Source organism: Nicotiana attenuata, unplaced genomic scaffold, assembly GCF_001879085.1.
Source record: "Nicotiana attenuata strain UT unplaced genomic scaffold, NIATTr2, whole genome shotgun sequence".
Classification (NCBI taxonomy): Eukaryota; Viridiplantae; Streptophyta; class Magnoliopsida; order Solanales; family Solanaceae; genus Nicotiana; species Nicotiana attenuata.
This window is the reverse complement of record NW_017670863.1, coordinates 363,604-372,689: the sequence shown is the minus strand read 5'-3', so window position 1 is coordinate 372,689 and position 9,086 is coordinate 363,604.

Sequence of the window (9,086 nt, the reverse complement as noted above, 5' to 3'; positions counted from 1 at the left end):
TTTGTGTGCCTAATGTGGATGGACTTTGTGAGTTGATTCTAGAGGAGGGCCATAGTTCCCAGTATTCTATTCATCCGGGCACCGCCAAGATGTATCATGACTTGCGGTAGCATTACTGGTGGAGAAGGATGAAGAAGGACATTGTTGCATATGTAGCTCAGTGTTTAAATTGTCGGCAGGTAAAGTACGAGCATCAGAGACCTGGTGGTTTGCTTCAGAAGATTAAGAATCCTGAGTGGAAGTGGGAGCGTGTCACTATGGATTTTGTTGTTGGACTCCCATGGACTCAGAGGAAGTTCGATGCATTATGGGTTATTATTGATAGGCTGACTAAGTCAGCGCATTTCATTCCTGTGGCAGTTTCCTATTCTTCAGAGTAGTTGGCTGAGATCTATATCCGGGAGATCGTTCGTCTTCATGGTGTGCCCGTGTCTATCATTTCTGATCGAGGTACTCAGTTTACCTCGCATTTCTAGAGGGCAGTGCAGCGTCAGTTGGGTATGCGGGTCGAGTTGAGCACAACATTTCATCCTCAGACGGACGGGCAGTCCGAGCGTACTTTTGAAATTTTGGAGGATATGCTCTACGCCTGTGTTATTGACTTTGGAGGTTCTTGGGATCAGTTCTTGCCGCTAGCGGAGTTTGCCTACAACAACAGCTATCAGTCGAGCATCCAGATGGCTCCTTATGAGTCATTATATGGTAGACGGTGTCGATCGCCAGTTGGGTGGTTTGAGCCGGGAGAGGCTCGGTTGTTGGGTACAGATCTAGTGCAGGATGCCTTGGATAAGGTTAAGATCATTCAGGATAGACTTCGTTCAGCTCAGTCCAGGCAAAAGAGTTATGCCGACCGTAAGGTTCGTGATGTGGCATTCATGGTTGGAGAGCGAGTGTTGCTTCGAGTGTCGCCCATGAAGGGCGTGATGAGATTTGGGAAGAAGGGCAAGCTAAGCCCTAGGTTCATCGGGCTATTTGAGATCCTTGATCGAGTGGGAGAGGTGGCCTACAGACTTGCATTTCCGCCAGGTTTATCAGCTGTGCATCCAGTGTTTCATGTGTCCATGCTTCGGAAGTATCACGACGATCCATCCCACGTGTTAGACTTCAGCACTGTCCAGTTGGACAAGGATTTGACCTACGAGGAGGAGCCGGTAGCTATTCTAGACTGGCAGGTTCGACAGTTGAGATCGAAGAGTTATCCTTCGGTTCGTGTGCAGTGGAGAGGTGTCACGACCCAATTCCCGAACCCGGTCGTGATGGCGCCTCTCGTGAAGACAAGGCCAGCCAAACCACAACAAAACACCTCTTTTAAGCAGTTAAATGCCAGAAACAGTTATTAAACATGCTATAATAGTCAAAATTTGCGGAAGTTATGATAACGACAGAATAAATCATCCTGACACAGCCCAAACCGGGGTATCACAAGTCATGAGCAACTAAGAAATCCAGATACGAGTCTACTGAACACTACATCCGATACAATAGTTCTAGGAACATGAAAATGATAAGATAGGGGAGGCACGGGGGCTGCGGACGCTAACAACTACCTCGTAGTCTCCAAATCACTGCCTGGACTGGGAGGATCAGCACTCAGGAGCGGACTCTGCTATGCCTGTATCTGCATACACGGTGCAGGGAGTAATGTGAGTACTCCGACCCAGTGAGTAATAAGCATAAATAATGACTGAGAATAAGAAATCACGGAGAAACACAGAGTAATCTATAATGCGGCAGTTTGAAACAAGTAATATGAAAGCAATAAACCAATGGAGACGAAATATGATAATTCTACAACAAGTAAGCAGTTAGGTGATAGACAGTAAAAGGAAAATCAACACGTAGAACGGTACCCTATAGTACCCGCTGCGGCGTGCAGCCCGATCCATATATTTATCGTCGACGACGCTCACTGGGGGTGTGCAGACTCCGGGAGGGGCCCCTTACGGCCCAAGCGCAATAACAAGCCATCTCGTGGCACCAATCTAGGCCCTCGGCCTCATATCAATATCAGTATACACTGTTGCGGCGAGCAACCCGATCCCATAGTATCCTCACATCTGGCCCTTGGCCATACTCAGTCCAGAAATCATATTAGCCCCTCGGGCATTAGCAAAACAGTAGTTCTCAGCCCAAAACATCATTTAACATATCATTTTAGTTTCAAAAACCGAGTAAAAGTGACTGAGTTGTAAAACAGTAGAAAATGGTACGACTGAGTTCAAGTAGTAAATCAAAAAGTGAGGAAATAGCGATAAAAACTCCCCGAAGGGTTCAAATAGTTGGCACGAAGCCCAAATATGGCAATCAGTCCAAATAATGTTGATATCAATCAAGCTTCAATCAAATACGCGGTAAAAGCATCACTCGAGACGGACCAAATCACAATCCCCAATAGTAAACGACCCCACGCTCATCATCAAGCGCGTGTCTCACCTCAATATAGCACTACGATGTGCAAATCTGGGGTTTCAAACCCTCAGGACATCATTTACATTCATTACTCACCTCGAACCGGCTAAAGCTCTAGCTCGCTATGCCCTTGCCTCTCAAATTGGCCTCCCCGTGCGTCGAATCTGACCAAAACCAGAACGAATACGTCACAATAGGCTAAGGGAACAAAACCCAAGCGAAAACAATCGAAAAATATCAAAAATCCCGAAATTAGCAAAACCCGAGCCCCGGGCCCACTTCTCGAAACTTAGAAATTTTCACATCAACGGGTTCCTTATCCCTCCACGAGTTCATACATATCAAAAATTCTCAAATCCGACCTCAAATGGCCCTTCAAATCCCAATTTTAAATCTCAAAATCTCAAGCCCTAGTTCTTCCATTTTTAGCTAAATTTCCATGAATTTCTAGGTTAATTTCACAATATAATCACGTTTTTGGTTCATAGAACTTACCTCCAATCACTTCTCCTTGAAACCCTCTTCAATTTCCCTCAAAGAGCTCTCAAAATACTCAACTATGGTGGAAAAATGGCTAAAACTCGCGGATGAAATGTTTATAACTTTCTGCCCAGCTTCTGTACTTCCTTCTATGCGATCGCGGCCCCAGGCTCGCGATCGAGAAGGGAAATACTCTAAGACCTCCCAAAAGAACTATGCGAATGTGATGCCATACCTGCGAACGCGATGTTTGATTTCCCAGAGCTATGCGAACGCGGAGAACAACTTTGCTGGACCTTCAATTACTAATACGCGATCGCGAACCCTTCTCTGCAAACGCGAAGCACCACTAACTAACCTTCCGCGATCACGAAACCAATAACGCGAACGCGAAGAGCATTAACCTGGCCTGCCAAAAATCCTTCTATGCGATCGCGGCCCCAGGCTCGCGATCGCGAAGGCCAAATTACACCTGCAACTGCTGCTGCAAATTTCTGAAATTCCTTAGTCTCAAAACTTCCCGGTAGCCATCCGAAATCACCCCGAGGCCCCCGGGACCTCAACCAAAAGCACCAACACATCCTAAAACCTCATTCAAACTTGTTCCAATCATCAAAACACCTCAAACAACACCAAAACCATAAATTCACCTCGAATTTAAGCCTAAGTTTTCCAAAAACTTCCGAAACACGCTTTTGATCAAAAACCCAACCAAACCACCTCCGAATGACCTGAAATTTTACACACACATCACAAATCACATAACGAAGCTACAACAACTCTCGGAATTCCATTCCGATCCTCGGATCAAAATTTCACCTATCAACCGGAATTCGCCAAAATACTAACTTCGCCAATTCAAGCCTAATTCTACACCGGACCTCCAAAACCACTTCCGATCACACTCCCAAGTCACAAATCACCTCCCGAAGCTAACCGAACCATCGGAACTCACATCCGAACCCTCTAACTCATAAGTCAACGTCCGGTTGACTTTTCCAACTTAAGCCTTCTTAAAAGAGATTAAGTGTCTCATTTCTTACCAAATTCACTCCGAACTCAGACCAATCAACTCGACCACATAAAAACAGGGATAACGAAGCATAAAGAAGCAGAAATGGGGGAAACGGAGCGGTAACTCATGAGATGACTGGTCGGGTCGTCACAAGAGGTCAGCCTGTTGAGGCAGCTACCTGGGAGTCCGAGTCCGATATACGGAGCCGATATCCCCATCTTTTCACCGACTCAGGAACTTTTCTATGTCCGTTCGAGGACGAACGGATGTTGGTTTGAGGTATAAGTGTTTCGGAGGATTTGAATTAACTTGTGAAACACTTGTCTTTATTTTGTGATTGGTGATGATATATATATATATATATTGGGATCGGGTTGCACGCCGAAACAGGAGGAATAAGGGTGAATTGTGATTGTCTGGTGGGATCGGGTTACGCACCGCAAGAAAGAGTAATAAGGGTGGACAGGTGGGATCGGGTTGCCCGCCGCAACAGGAGAAATAAGGGTGATATATTGAGGAGTAATAAGGGTGGACTGGTGGGATCGGTTTGCACGCCGCAACAAGGAGTAATAAGGGTGAATATGTATACTGTTATTGATTATATGGTGGGATCGGGATGCGCGCCGCATCATTTGTTGTTTATGTATTCTTTTTCCGCTGAGGTCCATTATCGTGGTGTTGAAATTCTCTTAAGGATTGGTTATAGCTGAGTAATGATGGAAAGACTGGGTTCCATGTTTGTTTAATACAAGTTACTGTTATATTTCATTCTGTATTTCCTTTCTGTCTTTGTATAAACTGTTGCAGGTTATATATTGTTATGCCCCGCCGTAGCCTCGTCACTATTTCTTCGAGGTTAGGCTCGGAACTTACCAGTACATGGGGTCGGTTGTACTGATACTGCACTCTGCACTTTCTGTGCAGATTTCGAAGCTAGTGGCTGATCGAGAGGTTGGTTGCTATTACTGCACTCAGGAGACCCAAGGTAGTCCTGGAGGCGTCCGCAGGCCCTGGCGTCCCCTCCTATCTTTACTTCATTTCTGTTTTACTTTCTCCGAGGCAGATGTATTTTCTTTTAAACCATTACTTGTAGTATCCGTAGACTGTTCATGAGTTGTGACACCAGTTTCTGGGTGGTATCTACTTCTGTTTTCGTTAATAGTATAAAGGTAATTAGTTAAATCATGTACTTTCGCTTTTATTTCCGCTGACTTAGTTTGGTTAACTTTTAATTATAAAAGAACAAAGGAAAAAGGTGAAATAATCTGTAACGTTGGCTTGCCTAGCGAGTGCAATGTTAGGCGCAATCACAGTCCCGAAGGTGGGAAATTCGGGTCGTGACACAAACGAAAGGAAAGTTCGACCTCGCTCAAATTTAAACGGGTTACAATTTTGACCTCGCTCGAATTAACACCCTTACGGCCATCGGCCATCGCCAAACAAAAGGAAAGTTCGACCTCGCTCGAATTTACAACGGGTTACAATTTTGACCTAGCTCGAATTAACCTTACTGCTATTGGCCATCGCTAAGTACAAATCAAAGCTTGATCCCGTCGAACTCAAACGGGTCATAGTTCGATCTCACGCGAGCTTGCCCCCTGCCATCGCCGAACTCGCCATGAAAGAGTAACTTCGCCCAAGTTGGCAAGTCTAAATTCGACCCCGTTCGAGTATATGAATCAAATTTGACTTTGCCCAAGTTGGCAAGTCTGAATTCGACCCCATTCTAGTATATGAATCAAAATTGACTTCGCCTAAGTGGGCAAGTCTAAATTCGACCTCGTTCGAATTCATAAGTCAAAATTGACTTCGCCCAAGTTGGCAACTCTGAGTTCGACCTCGCTCGAATGTACAAGTCAACATTTACTTCGCCCAAGTTGGCAAGTCAATTCGACCTCATTCGAATATACAAATCAAGGTTGATTTCGCCCAAGTTGGCAAATCAGAAGTCACCCCGTCCGAACTTGCAGATACGAATTGACCTTATTTGAAATCAAACTATGAAATTCGACTTCGCTCTGATCAAGCAAACTGGATCCGCCCTCATTCGAATTCCCAATTAAAAGTTTAGGGACTCGTCACGGAGAAATTCGAAGATCTTCTTCCAAGAAAGAAAAAACAAAGAAATGGGAGAGAAGGAAAAAGAAAGTCAAAAGATACACAAACAAAGGCGAAGCAACTATCTTATTCAAATGTACGCGCACAATAGCCGCACCTTATAATAGGCCAAAACAGGCCCTCAAGAAAAAGATGAAAATAAACAACAAAAGAGCACAAAAAAACTAAGTACAGAAGCTGCAACAAAATTTCACTCGGCGTCATCCCCACCGTCGTTCTCCCCAACATCATCATCATCAGAAGGAGGTCCATCCCCAATACCAACACCCTCACCAGCCTCCGATGTCGCAGGGTCGTAACCGCAGGCAATACGAGCCTTGCGTGCCTTCACCCGAGCATCTTCAAATGCGTCCTCAGGAATGCTCCCCGCCTCCCACAAACCCTTGTATGTATCACGTTGGGCCTCAACATGGACCCATAGCTCATACAGGCGGCGAGGAACAACAGCCGATGCAGACTCCTGAGGCGGAGCTTCAGCCAATAATTGCGCCTTCTCAGCTTCAAGATCCGCAACTCGATCTCCCTAGCTCGAAGCATACCGGTCAAGTTCACCAATTCGCTCCTCGAGCCGTGCCTCCCTCAGCGTGGTTGTCGCCCTCTCAGATTCCTGCTCGGACTTGAGGATGCGGATAGTGTCTTCTAGTGCCGCCGCCCTCGCTAAAGCCGACACTCGAGCACCCTCGGCTCTCTCCAACTCGACCACTTTCCTTTACAGCTTGTCCACCTTCTCCGCCAATTCTGCACTGAGAGCGTCGACTTTAGAAGCATTTTGCTCAAGCTCAGCTCGTAAAGACAGAACCTTCGCCTGAAGGTCCTCGCACTCCGCGGCAACCCCTTTGCCCACCTCAAGCTCTTCGTCCTTGGCGTGAAGCAGCTTCTCAAGCTCACTGCATCTACTAATAGACCGCATCAGCTCCTCATCTCTTTTCTCCAACTCCTCCCTGATGGACTGGGTACTAGCGCCCGCTCGAAGCTGTTCGTGCATCTCACGGCATCTGTTGCGATACCGCCGATACTTCTCGGCCATTTTCAGAAAAATCTCAGCCGGCGTCTCCTCCCTACGAGCACTCTCGACCTCCAGCATGTAAGTCTAAAAAGGAAAGGGAAGAAAGAGTCAGTATAAAAACAAAAGTCATAAAACGAAGAAAGCAAAAGGGAACTCACCCTTAAGGCCATCGCTGCCACACCGCGTGACAACTCAGAATCAGTGACCTCCTGAAGAGATTCTCTCTCAACGGCGGAGCATAGAATATCAAACTGTGGCACCAAATCGACCGTGTCTTGCAACAGGTTGGGATCCGAAGGAATTTCGAGTATTCGAGAAGAGCCTTCCGCCCTTACCACAGTTTGGGTAAAACCCTCCTCGAACATCCTCATGTCCTCACGGTCAATGTCGGATTCGAATTCATAATCCTCAACTATGACGCTTTTCCCCCTCTCATTAGCCGAAGAAGGGGTGCGGTTCGGCCGAGATGACGATGCCCTTCTCGGAACAACAACAGCAGCCACGGAGCTCCGTCCCTCTATCACAATAGTCTTCCGAACGCTCGTAACAGGCATCGCCTCCGCATCCAGGTTAGCACCACCGCCGGTCTCGGGGGCCGTCGACGCAAGGTCGCCCCTCGAGGGTGTTTCAGCTAAAGAAGCCCCTTCCAACGCTACCCTTTGCCTCTTCGATGGGGCCTCTCCACTACCAATGCGGGAAGGTTCCCATGTTGATCGGACTACGGGAACCGGAGTCTTTGGTTGAGGAGTAGCCTCCGAGTGTACGGCTTTGGCCGCTGGCGCAGCCGGATTTTCTACGCCCTCGCCCGCAATAGCTCTTGGTGCGGGCCGGGTAGAGAGCACCGCTTGACGGAAGGCGAGCGAAGGAGCCCTCGTCCTTCTCGCTCCTCTCCGACCTGTCAGTAAAGAGGGATTTGATCACATAACGACGAGATAAAAAAAACTATGAAGTAAAGAACAAAGCGGAACCACAACGAACCAACTCACCAGTAAGTGGCTTGCGCCCAAACTTCTCATGGAAAGACGCCCACTCGCGAATCCCCACCGTGTGGGGGAGAATTTCACTCACCCACTCACGGATATTGGCAACAAGCGGGGGAGGTAGTCTCTTGGCTACAAAAACAAAAGTAAATCCTCAGCGAAGTCGTTAAAGAGAGACAACGGATGTCCATCTTAAGAAAAATTGCACAAATTAAACAGAAAGGAGAACTTACGAGCAAAATTCCACGTCTCAGGAAACCCCGCCGGGTTTGATACGACATGCTCCGTTCGAACGTAAAAGTAGTTTTCCCAGAAGCGGCGGTTGGTCTTGTCGTCCATCTTCACCACCAAGCTCTTGGTTCCTCGATGACGCATGTGAATCATCGTGCCCTGAAGAAGATGGGGGGGGGGGTGAAGAGGTGGAGCATATGCCCTAGAGAAATTCCTCGGCTGGCCAGCTCTGCGTACTTGATGAGCATGAGTGATGATAGGCTATAATTACGTATTTTAGTCGATTATTACATTCCAATTTACTACACTTCAGTTGAGTTTGCGCTTTAATCGCTAGTGTTTTGCACTAATTATGTGTTTTATGCCTTGTAGGAGTGATTCCGAGCTATGTAGATGTTATGGAATGAATTCAAGTGATTTGGAGCTTTGAAGTCTGAGTAAAATCCCAAGGAATTAAGCCGGGATCGTGTTCGGGGATCAACGGATGATAGTTAAGAACGAACGGAGAATCGAGTAGCATATTGCGCATTGTCTAGTAAAATGCACATAACTTTTCTCTCGGAACTTCATTTAATCTCCACAATATATGGTTGGGAATCTAATTCAAAGAGCTACAACTTGCATGTTTTACGTTTCTCCAAATTCCAAACAGAACACGGTGACAAATGTGCGACAAGTGCGTGGCCACGCATTGGCCGCGGATGTGAGGCAGAAACTGGCCAAAATCCGCGGTTGGATCCGCGGCCGCGGACGTCCTGACCTGGAAAAGTGTCCTTTTTCGTGTAGGAGAAGGTATAATTATTTGGGCCCGACCCTACTTGGTATATATACATGGAAAAATGATATT